The sequence below is a fragment of the Capra hircus genome, chromosome 23, assembly GCF_001704415.2.
Source record: "Capra hircus breed San Clemente chromosome 23, ASM170441v1, whole genome shotgun sequence".
NCBI lineage: Eukaryota > Metazoa > Chordata > Mammalia > Artiodactyla > Bovidae > Capra > Capra hircus.
Genome location: NC_030830.1, coordinates 18653572 through 18673535, shown reverse-complemented (window position 1 = coordinate 18673535; position 19964 = coordinate 18653572). Strand labels below are relative to the sequence as shown.

At 49.1% G+C, this 19964-nt stretch overlaps 14 non-coding genes and 1 pseudogene across 14 annotated transcripts; 7 read left to right on the top strand and 8 right to left on the bottom strand.

The window, feature by feature from the left end:
* Positions 407–479, top strand: TRNAR-ACG. Its single transcript has one exon. It is a non-coding gene; the product is annotated as a tRNA-Arg (tRNA).
* Positions 1117–1190, bottom strand: TRNAI-AAU. Its single transcript has one exon. It is a non-coding gene; the product is annotated as a tRNA-Ile (tRNA).
* Positions 2254–2326, top strand: TRNAV-CAC. The gene has a single exon. It is a non-coding gene; the product is annotated as a tRNA-Val (tRNA).
* Positions 2857–2930, top strand: TRNAI-AAU. Its single transcript has one exon. It is a non-coding gene; the product is annotated as a tRNA-Ile (tRNA).
* Positions 6285–6356, top strand: TRNAM-CAU. The gene has a single exon. It is a non-coding gene; the product is annotated as a tRNA-Met (tRNA).
* Positions 6900–6981, top strand: TRNAS-GCU. The gene has a single exon. It is a non-coding gene; the product is annotated as a tRNA-Ser (tRNA).
* On the top strand, positions 7519–7600 carry TRNAS-GCU. The gene has a single exon. It is a non-coding gene; the product is annotated as a tRNA-Ser (tRNA).
* TRNAS-GCU lies at positions 9786–9867 on the bottom strand. The gene has a single exon. It is a non-coding gene; the product is annotated as a tRNA-Ser (tRNA).
* Positions 10406–10487, bottom strand: TRNAS-GCU. The gene has a single exon. It is a non-coding gene; the product is annotated as a tRNA-Ser (tRNA).
* On the bottom strand, positions 11031–11102 carry TRNAM-CAU. The gene has a single exon. It is a non-coding gene; the product is annotated as a tRNA-Met (tRNA).
* TRNAI-AAU lies at positions 14463–14536 on the bottom strand. The gene has a single exon. It is a non-coding gene; the product is annotated as a tRNA-Ile (tRNA).
* On the bottom strand, positions 15067–15139 carry TRNAV-CAC. The gene has a single exon. It is a non-coding gene; the product is annotated as a tRNA-Val (tRNA).
* The window catches only part of LOC108633407, an 8500-nt pseudogene continuing 4653 nt past the window's right edge, over positions 16118–19964 (bottom strand).
* TRNAI-AAU lies at positions 16207–16280 on the top strand. Its single transcript has one exon. It is a non-coding gene; the product is annotated as a tRNA-Ile (tRNA).
* On the bottom strand, positions 16928–17000 carry TRNAR-ACG. The gene has a single exon. It is a non-coding gene; the product is annotated as a tRNA-Arg (tRNA).

Here is a 19964-nt window from a genome sequence, read left to right as displayed (position 1 = left end):
TCACAGCAGAAAACTTGCTTTCAAGGAGTGACTTCTTTCTATCATGTATGGAAAGTCCTAAGGGTTAGATTTGCTTGCAATCCAAAATGTAGACATGGAAAACGACGTTGTGGTACGTACACTAACCCTAAATGAAGTGAATCGGTGGGAGTCGTCAGTTTCGGGGTTGTTTCTATCTTCCTAGCAGAACCACGGAGAAAGAAATGGCAATCCACTCCAGTGTTCTTGCCTGGAGAATCCCAGGGACGGGGGAGCCTGGTGGGCTACCGTCCATGGGGTCGCACAGAGTCGGACACGACTGAAGCGACGCAGCAGCAGCAGCAGCAGCAGCAGCAGCAGCAGCAGCAGAACCAGCGGCTTCGGAGGCCTCATTGAAATAGACATGCTTAAGCCCTCTCGTCGCAGGGGGCCAGTGGCGCAATGGATAACGCGTCTGACTACGGATCAGAAGATTCTAGGTTCGACTCCTGGCTGGCTCGAAACCTTTTTGACGACTGATCTTCCTGCACTTGAACTGCACCCAAACTCTCCAAGCTTTGGCGCCTCACAAGCGCTCCGAAAAGCTCCCTCAACCTTACTTCTTGTTACCCCGTGGGGCCATCCTACCTCTTGTCGCAGTCCGAAGGACCCTTCAAAGGCGATCACTGGAACATCCACAATCAAGCATTTTCTGGTTTCGATCTCCCACAGCAAATACGGAGAAAGGACCACATAGGGACAGCTGAACTGAGTTTCACATCAAAGAGGCTTTAAGAAAACAGGAGGACGAGGAACAAGAAAGAGAGAGAAAGTAGGAAGGAAAAAGGCTCGGCAAGTGTCTTCACCACTTATTCCCACTGGGTTCCCCTTCACCACCCGCTTCCCCCTTCCTAATAGAAAGGCGAGTGGCTTTGACTGAGGAAATGTTAAATCCAAGAAAGCCCAGGGTGTTTCGCACCGGATATCGGAGATGACCCTGCACCCGGACTTCCTAAAGAGCGCTGGTAGGACAGTTCCAAGAGGGAGGAGTAACACGCTGATTTTTTTTTTTTTTTTTTTTCCTAAGCAACCCAAGTTACATACAAGTCCAGGGTTCAAACGGTTAACACCTTGAGTGGTAAGGCGCAAAAGGCTCCTTGGCCCGTACGGGGATCGAACCCGCGACCTTGGCGTTATTAGCACCACGCTCTAACCAACTGAGCTAACCGGCCCTGACACAGCTCGCTCTACCACTTAAGGTCTCTACTTGCCGCCGTTACGCTTCTTTTTCGTGGTCCTCAGAGAGCTGTTCCACGTGTAACCCAACAAACATCTGCTTGTGACCTCTGCACACAAAGCCAAACTCGGACAGCAGCCCTTTGGACCAAAGGGCGCCAAGCGAGGGAGCAGGAGACGAGCCTCACGTCCGCTCCCTCTTGGTCTTTCAGTTGGCGGTGTTTTGTTGTTGTTGTTGTCTGTCTGTCTGTCTTGTCTGTTTGTTTGTTTTAAGCGGAAGACCAAAGAATCTGGGACTGGTCACCGACTCTTGACATTTCAGGATTCAGGATGTTTCCGGTTTACCATTCGCTGCCCTGGTAGTCCATCGCTCGGAGATTCGTTAGCTCAGCTTGCCCCGGAGAAACAAACTGACTTTGGATATTACTGATGATGTCTACAACAGCAGTGTTTAGTGCCTTGAGGATGTTACCGACCACAGCAATTCTAGTCTGACTCTGGTTGATTTGTGCTCAACTGGCACAGAATTGAGGTCAGAGGGGACGAGTAAGGAAGGACTGCCTGGCAGATCAGTGGGCATTTGCCCCTCTCCGCCCCTCGGTTTCTATCAGCCAAACACTGCCCGTCACAGGATGGGCAGCTGCTAGAGTTCAAGGGCACAGAATCGCGCTTACTTTTCAACCAGGATCATTGAATCATCTTCAGTCATTGCAGTCCTTTTCTGGCACTCAAGAGATGGTGATCCCAGAACTTCCTAAGGTCACACAAACCCACACAAGACAAAATCGAGCCGTTTTCCGACATCTACTGTACCCGGACGCTGCCTAACACGTCTGCTCTGCCTTTGGCAAGGAATTCTGCGCTTAGAGGCAGTATTTGCTTAGTGTGACTCGTTGACTGTAGCATTGTTGGTCGTGATAGGAGGGCGCACTAACGTCGACCATTTCCTGAAAGAGAAAACCGATTCGGTGTGGCCAGCTTGGGCTAGCCGGGAGTCTCCTTTTTCGCTCGGACACCATCAGGGGGTGAAAAAACATGACCAAGGAGCGGAGAAAGCAAGTTTCCGTAGTGTAGTGGTTATCACGTTCGCCTCACACGCGAAAGGTCCCCGGTTCGAAACCGGGCGGAAACAGCGTTTCTCTTCGGAGTTTGCATTTTGAACCGTTCTCCGGAACCTCTCAGGAAACTTCCGAGAAACTCGGTGGATGAGGAGGCTTCTGAACTCCCACCGAGTCTCACCCGTAAACCTGGGGGAACTACCGACGATCCGACCTATCGGCATAGTCTCCGGGCACCGTATTCCATCTCGTACGGCAGAGCCTGCACTCTGCCCAGCTTAAGGCGCTTTCTGCGAGCCTTTTACACAAACAGCAAATTCTTCCATGGATTCCCCGGGCCGTAGGCCGCAGCTTCCTCCGAAAAACTTCGGTTTCCTCGTTCACGTCGAGGAATACGACCGAAACCCAATTGTGCCTTCTTTTCCTTTGGTTTTCTTCTCCGAGAAAGCGTCTCATTCTTTTGACTAAGGATGGAAGGCGACGACAATGACGAAACTCTCTTAAGAGAAGCAACAGTAAGAGTCAGTTGGAACTTGACATTTTGGAGGGGGAGGCGGGGGCCGTAAGAGGAAAGGAAGACAGCAAGAGGACTTGCGCAGTCAGGGGCCGGTTAGCTCAGCTGGTTAGAGCGTGGTGCTAATAACGCCAAGGTCGCGGGTTCGATCCCCGTACGGGCCACTGTTCTCTTTGGTCAGCGCCTCCAGGAGGCTGCCAGCTGTTTTCCGAGGAAACTTGCCTCTTAACCTGCGTAGAGTCCCCTTGGGCGGTTGTGCCTGTTCCGTCGGGACGCCAGGCTGTCTCCTGGAGGGTGCTGGCTAACCACGTCGTCCTCTGCCGAGGCCTTCTCCTTTTGCCTTCCATCTTTCCCAGGATCAGGGTCTTTTCCAGTGAGCTGGCTCTTCGCATGGAGTGGCCGAAGTGTTGGAGCTCCAGCTTCAGCGACCGTCCTTCCAATGAATACTCGGGGTGGGTTTCCTTTAGGATTGACTGCTTTGATCTCCTTGCAGTCCAAGGGACTCTCGAGAGTCTTCTCCAGCGCCACACTTCGAAAGCATGAATTCTTTCGCGCTCAGCCTTCTTTATGGTCCAGCTCTCACATTCGTACATGACTACTGGAAAAACCATAGCTTTGACTGTACGGACCTTTGTCGGCAAAGTTACGTCTCCGCTTTTTAATACGCCGTCTAGGTTGGTCATAGCTTTTCTTCCAAGGAGCAAGCGTCTTTTAATCTCGTGGCTGCAGTCACCGTCCGCATTGATTTTGGAGTTTTCTCCTTCCGTTTGCCATGAAGTGATGGGACCGGATGCCATGATCTTGGTTTTCTGAATGTTGAGGTTTAAGCCAGCTTTTTCACTCTCCGCTTTCACCCTCACCAAGAGGCTCTTCAGTTCCTCTTCGCCTTCTGCCATCGGAGTGGTATCATCTGCGCACCTGAGGTTGTTGATAGTTCTCCTGGCAATCTTGATTCCAGCTCGTGATTCATCCAGCCGGGCCTTTCACATGATGTACCCTGCATAGAAATCTAGTAAGCAGGGTGCCGATATACATACAGCTTTGTCCTATGCCTTTCCCAGTTTTGAACCAGTCCGTTGTTCCACGTCCGGTTCTAACTGTTGCTTCTTGACCCGTATACGGGTTTCCCAGGAGACAGGTAAGGAGACAGTTAGAGTCCTCTAACGTGTTCCAAACCCACCACCCTCACATACCTTTTATCCACTCGTTATCCAGTTTAGCTCTCCACTTACCACAAGCCCAACATTTTTCCAGGCAGGCAGGGTTCTCTTTCCTCCGGGACCAATGGATGAGGACAGAGAGCTGGGCAGGGTCAGAGGGTGGCCTAACAGGAAAAATTTGGTGGGAGGTGGAGGCCGGGGCAGGGGAAAAGATTCCTGGCAACCTTTTGTCAAAAGTGTATTCGATTTTAAATTGTCTTTCCAAAGCAGTGGCTCAATCAACGCCCTTTCTCAAATCCTCAAGAGATACAAAGTAAGGAGGCATTCTTAAAAGGTGGTTCTTTCCATGTCTCTGAAGACCCTTTAAGATGAACTGACAGCCAAGACTGCCTTGTCGGGAGAGACCGCGCAAGGTGGTGGACTGATTCGGGATACTTCCTCTCCCTACGTGTCTGCAGCACTTTGACCACCTTGAACAAGAAACACAAGACCACAAGACTGACTTTTTTTTTTTGCGGGGGGGGGGGGGGGCCAGGAATGAAATCTGGACTCTTGTCATCAGTTGACAGCCGTGCATTACCCATGACTGCTTCTGACTTCCAAGGACAATTCAGTATCATGGTCACTTCTCTGATCACTGCGGGGATTCCTTCCCCAGCCTTGTATAGTTTCCCTACCTGTGTGCGCTGACCAGTGTTAAGGTCCATGTGGAGAGCTTCCTGGAGTTTCCTCTTCTCCCGGCTCTCTCCTTTCCGGTGCTCTGTCCTGCCGTCTCCAGCTGTCTTGGTCTCCTGGACTTAATCCGCCCCGACACTTCAACTCAGAGAATTCACCAGCCTCTGCCTGCGCTGGGGCCTGGAAACTCTCTCAAAGCAGTAAAAACTCGGGTGCAATCCTAGATCTCACGTCAGTTCCCAGCAAAATCGCTCACTCATTTCTTTTCTGTCAAAGATTACCATCCTTCTTTGCCTGATGTTTGGTGTCTGGAAAAGTGTTTCGGATCTGTTTTGGTTCTTTCACGCAGGAGGGTGCGTCTGATTCTTGTGATTTTGTCTTGGCTAGAAACAGGCCTTTTCACTCTTTGGAGGAGGAAGAGGGGGAAGCTGAGGCCTCTTCGGTTTGTGGGTTTCTGCTCTGGGGTTGCAGGCTGCGGGGGAGCAGAGACGGGCAGGTTGGTTAGTGCAGCAGCCTGTCCTAGGGGCAGTTGGCATCGCCTTTCCGGGAAACATGGGGCCTCCTGCTGCTTGTGGCAAGCAGTGTGTGCAGATACTGGGCCCCGGCTCCAGGTTCCAGCTTGGGTCAACCTATCTGGAGGGTTCAGGCTACAGGCCCCAGCGCCAGTCACATGGTCTTTTCCGTTGTACCAGTGTGAGTGTGTGTGTGTGTGCCAGGGCTGGTTGTGGGAGAGGAGGGCTCTGGTGGGAGAGCAGGGCCTGAGTCCAGGAGTGCCGAGAGGCTGACGTCACCAAAACGGGCATTCGGATCTCTGGCGGGCCGGCAGGCTGAAGGTGGGGGCTTTCTGATGAGCGGGCGGGAGCCTTGGAAGATGGGCGATCCGCACACGCTTTCCTCACCGCCGCCTGGCTGTCACCCGCGGGACATCGGAACACCTACCTGCTGCACCAGTGCCTCCCCGCTGGGTCAATTCCGGCCGTCCTCCTTGGTGGCCGGGTGATGATTGCCACTTGGCAGAGCTTCAGAGGCTGGGACTGGATGAACCAGTGGGACCCGCCCAGCACCTGAGTCCACCCGAGCCACCCCTCTCAGTCCCTTGATACCTCTAGCCCCCTTTCTCTCTCTCTCTCTCTTCCTCGTTCTCCTTTCCTTTAGGTTATTACATCTTCGTGGGACCCTTTCCCCAACACTTTATTAAAGGATGTTTTAAAATGTAAAGAGCTTACGTGTAAATTGAGCTGGATGAACTTAACCGAGGTATACTACTCCCACGTGACCACCGCCCGGCTCGAGGTTCAGGACATGCCAGTTAGTCCAGAAAATCGCCTTATGCCCCCTTGCCAGTCAATATTGCCTCCTGCAAGCTCATCGCTGTCTGATTTCTAGCGCCGGGTAATGTGCCTGCTCTTGAATTTCGTAGAACTGGAGTCATATAGCATATCCTATGGTAAGACTTCTTTTCTTTCTTTCTTTCTTTCTTTTTTTTTTTTCTTGCCTAGGGCAGTAGTTCTGAAAGTGATTTGAGTCTTTACACGTACAATAAGTCGTAGAAGTTTGATCTTATTGCTGGGAGGTTTATTCTTCCGATTTTATAAACCAACCAAACTTTATCTGTACAAGGAAATGGGACGTTGCTCATGATACTCATAGTAGAGAAAAAGCAGCCTAGTCAGGCCATCTGTCAGCAGAGTGGCGCAGCGGGAGCGTGCTGGGCCCATAACCCAGAGGTCGATGGATCGAAACCATCCTCTGCTAGGCTTTCTTTTCGTGACACCCATCCGGTTCCTTTCTCGAGCATCGCAGGCACAACACAGCTCATCAGCTTACAGATGCACCGTCTCCTTTCACCACTCCTAGAACCGTTGCCACCGCCTTCCTAATCTTTATAAAACAACAAGCGTTTTCCTTTCCCGTCCTTTTCCTTTCTTTCTTTCTTCCCCCCCCCTCCCCTCCCCCACCCTTTTGTCCTAGTCGAGGGCCCTGGGACCGGGCTGGGGGGAGGGGGTGAGGGTGTAATAGCAAAATCGGCCCTCCTCACTCATTTCCAAAGAGAGGCAAGCCCTTCTTACTTCGGAATAGTTGACAAGTTTACCGTCCATTTCCAATGGATCAGCACTACTTCTTCCAGGGCATAAAATACACACTTGACGCCAGTTAGGGTTTTATATCTTCTTTACGCTCGAAAGAAAAAACTTTTCTTGTCTGTCTGTTTGTTTTTCTTGATTTCTGCCCGCGGACTGGTCCGCGAGTCTCCTACTGTCTGCCCCTTGTCTTTTCACGACTATTCCCGTGTTGTGCGACGAGGTGGCCGAGTGGTTAAGGCGATGGACTGCTAATCCATTGTGCTCTGCACGCGTGGGTTCGAATCCCATCCTCGTCGTCTGGTTGAGTTTATGGCCTTCTGCTGTGGCTCAGCTGGTGAAGAAACCACCATCCTCACTGCGGGAGACTTGGGTTCAATCCCTGTGTGGGGAAGATGTCTACGCCTCTCTTTTCACTCCTATAGGTCAAGTAAACGGGAATTTTTTTTTAAAATCCTTCTCGAAGGCAATACACGTTGCTATTACTTATGAAGGCTCCAATCGCATGCACTTTGTGGGAAAAACAGAAGGAAAAGGGTTAAGTTCGAAAACGCAGGAGAATCAGATTACAGAAAATAGAGAAAACTTCGCTCTGTGACTGTGAGGCAATGTGAGTACTGAAGAAGAATGAGAATTAAAGCTGGAGACACAGCAGGTTAAAAGACTATCAAAGTGTGAAAGGTTCCCCAAGGAAGGAGTAAAGAATCAGTTCTTTGTGCAAATTCTCTGAAAAAGACTGCAGTTTGAAGAATGGTACTGGGCACAGACATGGAACCATAAGGCTTTCCAAACAGTAATATTTTTAAAAAGTTTTCAGAAGTTGCAATTCCCTGTGAGACGAGGTGGCCGAGTGGTTAAGGCGATGGACTGCTAATCCATTGTGCTCTGCACGCGTGGGTTCGAATCCCACCCTCGTCGGATCTTCTGGTAGAGGGCAAATGTGAATTTTGCTCTTGATCTTGACAAAAGAACTGTATGCAATTTTCTGTTTCACCTCATTCTACCTCTCACTTTCTTTGTTCTTGCAGTTTCATTTCCATCCTGGATACTCTCGTATTCACACTGTGGCGATTGTCTCTTTTTTCTATAACCTCGTTCCTCATTGGTGACACTCTAGTTCTCAACTTCTGCCTTCGTTTCACATCTTTTCATTCTCCACGCACTTTAGATCTTAGTTCAGTGCTCTTCCATACCTGACTGAGTGCTCTATTGCTCTCTCTTAGGGCATGATATACGGCTTATATCTATCATGTTGTGGCGCAAATTGCAGAGTTAAGAGATCCAAAGTTTTGGTCAGAACCCAGCTATTCCCTCCTCTGAACAATTTAGAGGGTCAGTTCAGTACAGTTGAGTCACTCAGTCATGTCTGACTGTTTATGACCCCATGGACTGCAGGATGCCAGTCCTCCGTGTCCATCACCAACTCCCTGAATCAGTGATGTCCATTGAGTCAGTGATGCCATTGAACCACCTCATCCTCTGTCCTCCCCTTCTCCTCCCGCCTTCAATCTTTCCCAGCATCAGGGTCTTTTCCAAGGAGTCAGTTATTCACATCAAGTGGCCAAAGTATTGGAGTTTCAGCTTCAGCATAAGTCCTTCAAATGAATATTGAGGACTGGTTTCCTTTAGATGGACTGGTTGGACCCCCTTGCAATCCAAGGGACTCTTAAGAGTCTTCTCTAACACCACAGTTCAAAAGTATTAATTCTTTGACACACAGCTTGCTTTATAGTCCAACTCTCTCATCCATACATGACCACTGGAAAAACCATAGCTTTGACTAGACGGACATTTGTTGGCAAAGTAATGTCTCTGCTTTTTAATATGCTGTCTAGGTTGGTCATAACTTTCTTCCAAGGAGCAAGCATCTTTTAATTTCATGGCTGCAGTCACCATCTGCAGTGATTTTGGAGCTCCTCCCCCCCCAAAAAAGTCTCACTGTTTCCACATCTATTTGCCATGAAGTGATGGGATTGGATGCCATGATCTTAGTTTTCTGAATGTTGAGCTTTAAGCCAACTTTTTCACTCTCCTCTTTCACTTTCATCAAGAGGCTCTTTAGTTCTTCTTCACTTTCTGCCATTAAGATGGTGTCATCTGCATATCTGAGGTTACTGATATTTCTGCCAGCAATCTTGATTCCAGCTTGTGCTTCATGCAGCCCAGCATTTCTCATGACGTACTCTGCATATAAGCAAAATAAGCAGGCTGACAATATACAGCCTTGACGTATTCCTTTCCCGATTTGGAACCATTCTCTTGTTCCTTGTCCAGTTCTAACTTTTGCTTTTTGACCTGCATACAGATTTCTCAGAAGGCAGGTAGGGGGTCTCGTATTCCCACCTCTTGAAGAATTTTCCACTGTTTGTTGTGATCCACATAAGGTAACCTGAAAAAACAAGTTGAAGTATGTTAGTTTAGTGGGCTTCCAAATAAGAACATCTTCAAAGCAATAAATAAAGGAGAGCAGGTCCCTCCACACCTCACCTCACCCTTCCACTCCCCCCACACCCCCCACCATCCTCCCAGTCCCAACTTCGTCAGATTTTATTTTTCCATTTTATTTTTAAAAATTTTTCTCATTTTTTATGCCACTTGCTGTTTCAAGGAATTTTTTTCTTGTCATAGTGTAAGGACTCAGTAAACAGTACTGTACAAAAAAATGAAAACTTTCCCAAGATTTCTGTGTGTGTTTTCCTCCTTGAATTTGCCAGTTGAATTGTGATGCAGAAACCTGTTTATTTTACTATATTCATTTCATTTATTTCCTGCCTTTCAAACTTAATTCCTTTGCTCATTCTTCCCATAAAGTGCATGAGACTGGTGTCTTTATAAGTAATAGCAACATGCATTGATTTCAAGGAGGATTTACAAAACATTCAAGCTAACTTGATCTAAATTTAGTAACTCATGTAGAAGTGAAAGTCACTCAGTCCTGTCCCACTCTTTGTGAACAGGTGGACTGTAGTCCATGGAATTCTCAGGGCCAAAACACCAGAGTGGACACCTTTCCCACACATGGGTTGAACCCAAGGCTCCTGCAGTGAGGGTGGTGGTTTTTTCACCAGCTGAGCCACAGCAGAAGGCCATAAACTCAACCAGACGACGAGGATGGGATTCGAACCCACGCGTGCAGAGCACAATGGATTAGCAGTCCATCGCCTTAACCACTCGGCCACCTCGTCTCACAGGGAATTGCAACTTCTGAAAACTTTTTAAAAATATTACTGTTTGGAAAGCCTTATGGTTCCATGTCTGTGCCCAGTACCATTCTTCAAACTGCAGTCTTTTTCAGAGAATTTGCACAAAGAACTGATTCTTTACTCCTTCCTTGGGGAACCTTTCACACTTTGATAGTCTTTTAACCTGCTGTGTCTCCAGCTTTAATTCTCATTCTTCTTCAGTACTCACATTGCCTCACAGTCACAGAGCGAAGTTTTCTCTATTTTCTGTAATCTGATTCTCCTGCGTTTTCGAACTTAACCCTTTTCCTTCTGTTTTTCCCACAAAGTGCATGCGATTGGAGCCTTCATAAGTAATAGCAACGTGTATTGCCTTCGAGAAGGATTTTTAAAAAAAAATTCCCGTTTACTTGACCTATAGGAGTGAAAAGAGAGGCGTAGACATCTTCCCCACACAGGGATTGAACCCAAGTCTCCCGCAGTGAGGATGGTGGTTTCTTCACCAGCTGAGCCACAGCAGAAGGCCATAAACTCAACCAGACGACGAGGATGGGATTCGAACCCACGCGTGCAGAGCACAATGGATTAGCAGTCCATCGCCTTAACCACTCGGCCACCTCGTCGCACAACACGGGAATAGTCGTGAAAAGACAAGGGGCAGACAGTAGGAGACTCGCGGACCAGTCCGCGGGCAGAAATCAAGAAAAACAAACAGACAGACAAGAAAAGTTTTTTCTTTCGAGCGTAAAGAAGATATAAAACCCTAACTGGCGTCAAGTGTGTATTTTATGCCCTGGAAGAAGTAGTGCTGATCCATTGGAAATGGACGGTAAACTTGTCAACTATTCCGAAGTAAGAAGGGCTTGCCTCTCTTTGGAAATGAGTGAGGAGGGCCGATTTTGCTATTACACCCTCACCCCCTCCCCCCAGCCCGGTCCCAGGGCCCTCGACTAGGACAAAAGGGTGGGGGAGGGGAGGGGGGGGGAAGAAAGAAAGAAAGGAAAAGGACGGGAAAGGAAAACGCTTGTTGTTTTATAAAGATTAGGAAGGCGGTGGCAACGGTTCTAGGAGTGGTGAAAGGAGACGGTGCATCTGTAAGCTGATGAGCTGTGTTGTGCCTGCGATGCTCGAGAAAGGAACCGGATGGGTGTCACGAAAAGAAAGCCTAGCAGAGGATGGTTTCGATCCATCGACCTCTGGGTTATGGGCCCAGCACGCTCCCGCTGCGCCACTCTGCTGACAGATGGCCTGACTAGGCTGCTTTTTCTCTACTATGAGTATCATGAGCAACGTCCCATTTCCTTGTACAGATAAAGTTTGGTTGGTTTATAAAATCGGAAGAATAAACCTCCCAGCAATAAGATCAAACTTCTACGACTTATTGTACGTGTAAAGACTCAAATCACTTTCAGAACTACTGCCCTAGGCAAGAAAAAAAAAAAAGAAAGAAAGAAAGAAAGAAAAGAAGTCTTACCATAGGATATGCTATATGACTCCAGTTCTACGAAATTCAAGAGCAGGCACATTACCCGGCGCTAGAAATCAGACAGCGATGAGCTTGCAGGAGGCAATATTGACTGGCAAGGGGGCATAAGGCGATTTTCTGGACTAACTGGCATGTCCTGAACCTCGAGCCGGGCGGTGGTCACGTGGGAGTAGTATACCTCGGTTAAGTTCATCCAGCTCAATTTACACGTAAGCTCTTTACATTTTAAAACATCCTTTAATAAAGTGTTGGGGAAAGGGTCCCACGAAGATGTAATAACCTAAAGGAAAGGAGAACGAGGAAGAGAGAGAGAGAGAGAAAGGGGGCTAGAGGTATCAAGGGACTGAGAGGGGTGGCTCGGGTGGACTCAGGTGCTGGGCGGGTCCCACTGGTTCATCCAGTCCCAGCCTCTGAAGCTCTGCCAAGTGGCAATCATCACCCGGCCACCAAGGAGGACGGCCGGAATTGACCCAGCGGGGAGGCACTGGTGCAGCAGGTAGGTGTTCCGATGTCCCGCGGGTGACAGCCAGGCGGCGGTGAGGAAAGCGTGTGCGGATCGCCCATCTTCCAAGGCTCCCGCCCGCTCATCAGAAAGCCCCCACCTTCAGCCTGCCGGCCCGCCAGAGATCCGAATGCCCGTTTTGGTGACGTCAGCCTCTCGGCACTCCTGGACTCAGGCCCTGCTCTCCCACCAGAGCCCTCCTCTCCCACAACCAGCCCTGGCACACACACACACACTCACACTGGTACAACGGAAAAGACCATGTGACTGGCGCTGGGGCCTGTAGCCTGAACCCTCCAGATAGGTTGACCCAAGCTGGAACCTGGAGCCGGGGCCCAGTATCTGCACACACTGCTTGCCACAAGCAGCAGGAGGCCCCATGTTTCCCGGAAAGGCGATGCCAACTGCCCCTAGGACAGGCTGCTGCACTAACCAACCTGCCCGTCTCTGCTCCCCCGCAGCCTGCAACCCCAGAGCAGAAACCCACAAACCGAAGAGGCCTCAGCTTCCCCCTCTTCCTCCTCCAAAGAGTGAAAAGGCCTGTTTCTAGCCAAGACAAAATCACAAGAATCAGACGCACCCTCCTGCGTGAAAGAACCAAAACAGATCCGAAACACTTTTCCAGACACCAAACATCAGGCAAAGAAGGATGGTAATCTTTGACAGAAAAGAAATGAGTGAGCGATTTTGCTGGGAACTGACGTGAGATCTAGGATTGCACCCGAGTTTTTACTGCTTTGAGAGAGTTTCCAGGCCCCAGCGCAGGCAGAGGCTGGTGAATTCTCTGAGTTGAAGTGTCGGGGCGGATTAAGTCCAGGAGACCAAGACAGCTGGAGACGGCAGGACAGAGCACCGGAAAGGAGAGAGCCGGGAGAAGAGGAAACTCCAGGAAGCTCTCCACATGGACCTTAACACTGGTCAGCGCACACAGGTAGGGAAACTATACAAGGCTGGGGAAGGAATCCCCGCAGTGATCAGAGAAGTGACCATGATACTGAATTGTCCTTGGAAGTCAGAAGCAGTCATGGGTAATGCACGGCTGTCAACTGATGACAAGAGTCCAGATTTCATTCCTGGCCCCCCCCCCCCCCGCAAAAAAAAAAAGTCAGTCTTGTGGTCTTGTGTTTCTTGTTCAAGGTGGTCAAAGTGCTGCAGACACGTAGGGAGAGGAAGTATCCCGAATCAGTCCACCACCTTGCGCGGTCTCTCCCGACAAGGCAGTCTTGGCTGTCAGTTCATCTTAAAGGGTCTTCAGAGACATGGAAAGAACCACCTTTTAAGAATGCCTCCTTACTTTGTATCTCTTGAGGATTTGAGAAAGGGCGTTGATTGAGCCACTGCTTTGGAAAGACAATTTAAAATCGAATACACTTTTGACAAAAGGTTGCCAGGAATCTTTTCCCCTGCCCCGGCCTCCACCTCCCACCAAATTTTTCCTGTTAGGCCACCCTCTGACCCTGCCCAGCTCTCTGTCCTCATCCATTGGTCCCGGAGGAAAGAGAACCCTGCCTGCCTGGAAAAATGTTGGGCTTGTGGTAAGTGGAGAGCTAAACTGGATAACGAGTGGATAAAAGGTATGTGAGGGTGGTGGGTTTGGAACACGTTAGAGGACTCTAACTGTCTCCTTACCTGTCTCCTGGGAAACCCGTATACGGGTCAAGAAGCAACAGTTTAGAACCGGACGTGGAACAACGGACTGGTTCAAAACTGGGAAAGGCATAGGACAAAGCTGTATGTATATCGGCACCCTGCTTACTAGATTTCTATGCAGGGTACATCATGTGAAAGGCCCGGCTGGATGAATCACGAGCTGGAATCAAGATTGCCAGGAGAACTATCAACAACCTCAGGTGCGCAGATGATACCACTCCGATGGCAGAAGGCGAAGAGGAACTGAAGAGCCTCTTGGTGAGGGTGAAAGCGGAGAGTGAAAAAGCTGGCTTAAACCTCAACATTCAGAAAACCAAGATCATGGCATCCGGTCCCATCACTTCATGGCAAACGGAAGGAGAAAACTCCAAAATCAATGCGGACGGTGACTGCAGCCACGAGATTAAAAGACGCTTGCTCCTTGGAAGAAAAGCTATGACCAACCTAGACGGCGGTATTAAAAAGCGGAGACGTAACTTTGCCGACAAAGGTCCGTACAGTCAAAAGCTATGGTTTTTCCAGTAGTCATGTACGAATGTGAGAGCTGGACCATAAAGAAGGCTGAGCGCGGAAAGAATTCATGCTTTCGAAGTGTGGCGCTGGAGAAGACTCTCCGAGAGTCCCTTGGACTGCAAGGAGATCAAAGCAGTCAATCCTAAAGGAAACCCACCCCGAGTATTCATTGGAAGGACGGTCGCTGAAGCTGGAGCTCCAACACTTCGGCCACTCCATGCGAAGAGGCCAGCTCACTGGAAAAGACCCTGATCCTGGGAAAGATGGAAGGCAAAAGGAGAAGGCCTCGGCAGAGGACGACGTGGTTAGCCAGCACCCTCCAGGAGACAGCCTGGCGTCCCGACGGAACAGGCACAACCGCCCAAGGGGACTCTACGCAGGTTTAAGAGGCAAGTTTCCTCGGAAAACAGCTGGCAGCCTCCTGGAGGCGCTGACCAAAGAGAACAGTGGCCCGTACGGGGATCGAACCCGCGACCTTGGCGTTATTAGCACCACGCTCTAACCAGCTGAGCTAACCGGCCCCTGACTGCGCAAGTCCTCTTGCTGTCTTCCTTTCCTCTTACGGCCCCCGCCTCCCCCTCCAAAATGTCAAGTTCCAACTGACTCTTACTGTTGCTTCTCTTAAGAGAGTTTCGTCATTGTCGTCGCCTTCCATCCTTAGTCAAAAGAATGAGACGCTTTCTCGGAGAAGAAAACCAAAGGAAAAGAAGGCACAATTGGGTTTCGGTCGTATTCCTCGACGTGAACGAGGAAACCGAAGTTTTTCGGAGGAAGCTGCGGCCTACGGCCCGGGGAATCCATGGAAGAATTTGCTGTTTGTGTAAAAGGCTCGCAGAAAGCGCCTTAAGCTGGGCAGAGTGCAGGCTCTGCCGTACGAGATGGAATACGGTGCCCGGAGACTATGCCGATAGGTCGGATCGTCGGTAGTTCCCCCAGGTTTACGGGTGAGACTCGGTGGGAGTTCAGAAGCCTCCTCATCCACCGAGTTTCTCGGAAGTTTCCTGAGAGGTTCCGGAGAACGGTTCAAAATGCAAACTCCGAAGAGAAACGCTGTTTCCGCCCGGTTTCGAACCGGGGACCTTTCGCGTGTGAGGCGAACGTGATAACCACTACACTACGGAAACTTGCTTTCTCCGCTCCTTGGTCATGTTTTTTCACCCCCTGATGGTGTCCGAGCGAAAAAGGAGACTCCCGGCTAGCCCAAGCTGGCCACACCGAATCGGTTTTTCTCTTTCAGGAAATGGTCGACGTTAGTGCGCCCTCCTATCACGACCAACAATGCTACAGTCAACGAGTCACACTAAGCAAATACTGCCTCTAAGCGCAGAATTCCTTGCCAAAGGCAGAGCAGACGTGTTAGGCAGCGTCCGGGTACAGTAGATGTCGGAAAACGGCTCGATTTTGTCTTGTGTGGGTTTGTGTGACCTTAGGAAGTTCTGGGATCACCATCTCTTGAGTGCCAGAAAAGGACTGCAATGACTGAAGATGATTCAATGATCCTGGTTGAAAAGTAAGCGCGATTCTGTGCCCTTGAACTCTAGCAGCTGCCCATCCTGTGACGGGCAGTGTTTGGCTGATAGAAACCGAGGGGCGGAGAGGGGCAAATGCCCACTGATCTGCCAGGCAGTCCTTCCTTACTCGTCCCCTCTGACCTCAATTCTGTGCCAGTTGAGCACAAAATCAACCAGAGTCAGACTAGAATTGCTGTGGTCGGTAACATCCTCAAGGCACTAAACACTGCTGTTGTAGACATCATCAGTAATATCCAAAGTCAGTTTGTTTCTCCGGGGCAAGCTGAGGCTAACGAATCTCCGAGCGATGGACTACCAGGGCAGCGAATGGTAAACCGGAAACATCCTGAATCCTGAAATGTCAAGAGTCGGTGACCAGTCCCAGATTCTTTGGTCTTCCGCTTAAAACAAACAAACAGACAAGACAGACAGACAGACAACAACAACAACAAAACACCGCCAACTGAAAGACCAAGAGGGAGCGGACGTGAGGCTCGTCTCCTGCTCCCTCGCTTGGCGCCCTTTGGTCCAAAGGGCTGCTGTCCGAGTTTGGCTTTTGTGTGCAGAGGTCACAAGCAGATGTTTGTTGGGTTACACGTGGAACAGCTCTCTGAGGACCACGAAAAAGAAGCGTAACGGCGGCAAGTAGAGACCTTAAGTGGTAGAGCGAGCTGTGTCAGGGCCGGTTAGCTCAGTTGGTTAGAGCGTGGTGCTAATAACGCCAAGGTCGCGGGTTCGATCCCCGTACGGGCCAAGGAGCCTTTTGCGCCTTACCACTCAAGGTGTTAACCGTTTGAACCCTGGACTTGTATGTAACTTGGGTTGCTTAGGAAAAAAAAAAAAAAAAAAATCAGCGTGTTACTCCTCCCTCTTGGAACTGTCCTACCCAGCGCTCTTTAGGAAGTCCGGGTGCAGGGTCATCTCCGATATCCGGTGCGAAACACCCTGGGCTTTCTTGGATTTAACATTTTCCTCAGTCAAAGCCACTCGCCTTTCTATTAGGAAGGGGGAAGCGGGTGGTGAAGGGGAACCCAGTGGGAATAAGTGGTGAAGACACTTGCCGAGCCTTTTTCCTTCCTACTTTCTCTCTCTTTCTTGTTCCTCGTCCTCCTGTTTTCTTAAAGCCTCTTTTGATGTGAAACTCAGTTCAGCTGTCCCTATGTGGTCCTTTCTCCCGTATTTGCTGTGGGAGATCGAAACCAGAAAATGCCTTGATTGTGGATGTTCCAGTGATCGCCTTTTGAAAGGGTCCTTCGGACTGCGACAAGAGGTAGGATGGCCCCACGGGGTAACAAGAAGTAAGGTTGAGGGAGCTTTTCGGAGCGCTTGGTGAGGCGCCAAAGCTTGGAGAGTTTGGGTGTGCAGTTTCAAGTGCAGGAAGATCAGTCGTCAAAAAGGTTTCGAGCCAGCCAGGAGTCGAACCTAGAATCTTCTGATCCGTAGTCAGACGCGTTATCCATTGCGCCACTGGCCCCCTGCGACGAGAGGGCTTAAGCATGTCTATTTCAATGAGGCCTCCGAAGCCGCTGGTTCTGCTGCTGCTGCTGCTGCTGCTGCTGCTGCTGCTGCTGCGTCGCTTCAGTCGTGTCCGACTCTGTGCGACCCCATGGACGGTAGCCCACCAGGCTCCCCGTCCCTGGGATTCTCCAGGCAAGAACACTGGAGTGGATTGCCATTTCTTTCTCCGTGGTTCTGCTAGGAAGATAGAAACAACCCCGAAACTGACGACTCCCACCGATTCACTTCATTTAGGGTTAGTGTACGTACCACAACGTCGTTTTCCATGTCTACATTTTGGATTGCAAGCAAATCTAACCCTTAGGACTTTCCATACATGATAGAAAGAAGTCACTCCTTGAAAGCAAGTTTTCTGCTGTGAGTGCTCTTGGTTAATTTCTGCTATCTGTTAATCTGGCGTGCTTCCACCTCCTTCATCTATTCTATACTTCTTTGGGGCCCTGATGATGTGTCTGCGGATGGTTACTGACTGCCCTGTGTGCTCTTTAACTAAGTGTTATAAAATAAAGTACACTTATTTGGTTTGGAAGTGCATTTGGCCCTAAGAATCACATTCTTCTCCTCTTACTGTTAAGAGTAGTTAATACTCCCTGAGAGGGAGAATCATGGCCAAATTCTATGATAAATCATGCATCGGATAAAAGCATGCAGAAGTCAATGGTAAAGGCAAAAAGAGGCAAGAAGGCAGGAAAGGTATACTCGAAGGTGCAGAAATCACATTAGGCAGAGACTGCTGGAATTCAGGAAATGACTTAATACCACATAAAATTTAAACAGACAGACATGCTCTCTTTAGACACTGTGGTTATATATGTTTCTTCTGGTTTTCAAGGTGGGTGTAAGGAACACCTCAAAATATACAACTGCCTTGAGAGAAGGATTTTGGATGTTGAGAGAGACAGGGCATAGTAATGTTCTTGATGGCACAAACTTGGAATCCAGAATGCAACGCCTTCTGACCCCAGCATTGCCATCTGTTGCCTAACTGGCCTTTGCAATAAAAGACCCGGTGTGCAGAAGCTGACAGGACTGTGAAGATTTAGGCAGAAAGCTTTGGGAAGTTTTATCTGAAGGAGTGATGATGGAGGGCAAGTTTCAAGGTTGAGGTGATAGTAACTAGGAACAGAGGTGGAACAGATAATATATTCACAAATCTCTGGGACATAAGAGGACAGGGTGGTGGGGAGAGAGGGGGCAGTGAAGTGTGAAATGAGGCTGGAGACATAGGAGAGGCCATGGAGAAGATCTGAGGCCATAAGCTTAAGGGTCATGTCATAAAATAGGTCTCAGATGTTCAGGTGGCAGGCGACCCTTTCAGAAACACCGCTTCCTGCCTTTCATCCATTTGTCCTCTCAAAGTTCACAGAATCCGAGATCTAGTCTGATCTAATCTGAGTAAAAGTCAGCTAAAATTGCCCCAAATATTGGAGAAAACTCCCAGGCATTCAAACCATGCAGCCCCCTTTAGACCACAGCGGGTAACAGCGGTGGTCCCCGTAGACAGCCCGGCCAACCCGCCCGACTCCCTCAATTGCAGTTTCAGGGATCTGCCACCCCCGGGTGCTGAGCTCCACCAGCGCAGAGGCAATGGGAGTCCAGACATCGAGGTATCACTTCCCTGAACGGGGGAGCCCCCGCTTTGCAGTCTGTACTCAGGTGTGAAGGGAAATAACAAGCAGTCTGTACCCGGGACAGAAGAAAAAGTGTGAATCAAGCCAAACTAAGGACGATAGCCCCATGTGAGTGTCTCTCACTAATTCTGAAGAACGGCTCCAGAGAAACATGGTTTTCAGCAATTTTATACCTTGTCTATTTATATAGATTGGTTATACATATTTATATAGGTTGACTATAGTCTTTGCAGCCAAAGATGGAGAAGCTCTATACAGTCAGCAAAAACGAGATCGGGAGCTGACTGTGGCTCGGATCGTGAACTCCTTATTATTGCAATTTTCAGACTTAAGTTGAAGAAAGCAGGGAAAATCACTAGGCCATTCAGGTGTGACCTAAATCAAATCCCTTACGATTGTACAATGGAAGTGACAAGTAGATTCAAGGGACCAGAATCTGATAGAGTGCCTGAAGAACTTGGACAGGAGGCAGTGATCGAGACCATCCCCAAGGGGGAAAAAAATGCAAAAAGGCAGCATGGTTGTCCGAGGAGGCCTTACCAATAGCTGAGAAAAGAAGAGAAGTGAAAGGCAAAGGAGAAAAAGAAAGATATACCCATTTGAATGCACCCTCCTAAGAATACTTAGGAGAGGTAAGAAAGCCTTCCTCAGTGATCAATGCAAAGAAATAGAGGAAAACAATAGATAGAATGGGAAAGACTAGAGATCGCTTCAAGAAAGTTAGAGATACCAAGGGAGCATTTCATGCAAAGATGGGCCACAATAAAAGACAGAAATGTTAGGTATCGACCTAACAGAAGCAGAAGAGATTAGGAAGAGGTGGCAAAAATACACAGAAGAACTATACAAAAAATGGTCTTCATGAGCCAGATAACCACAATGGTGTGATCACTCACCTAGAACCAGACAGTCTGGAATGGGAAGTCAAGCGGGCTTAGGAAGCACCACTATGAACAAAGCCAGTGGAGGTGATGGAATTCCAGTTGAGCTATTTCAAATCCTAAAAGATGATGCTGCGAAAGTGTTGCACCCAACAGGCCAGCAAATGTGGAAATCTCAGCAGAGGCCCCAGGACTGGAAAAGGTCAGTTTTCATTCCAGTCCCAAGAAAGGCAGTGCCAAAGAATATTCAAACTACCACACAATTGCACTCAATGTAATGCTCAAAATTCTCTAAGCCAGGCTTCAACAGGACGCGAACTGTGAACTTCCAGATGTTGAAGCTGGATTTAGAAAAGGCAGGAACCAGAGATCAAATTGTCAACATCTGTTGGATCATCGAAAAAAGCA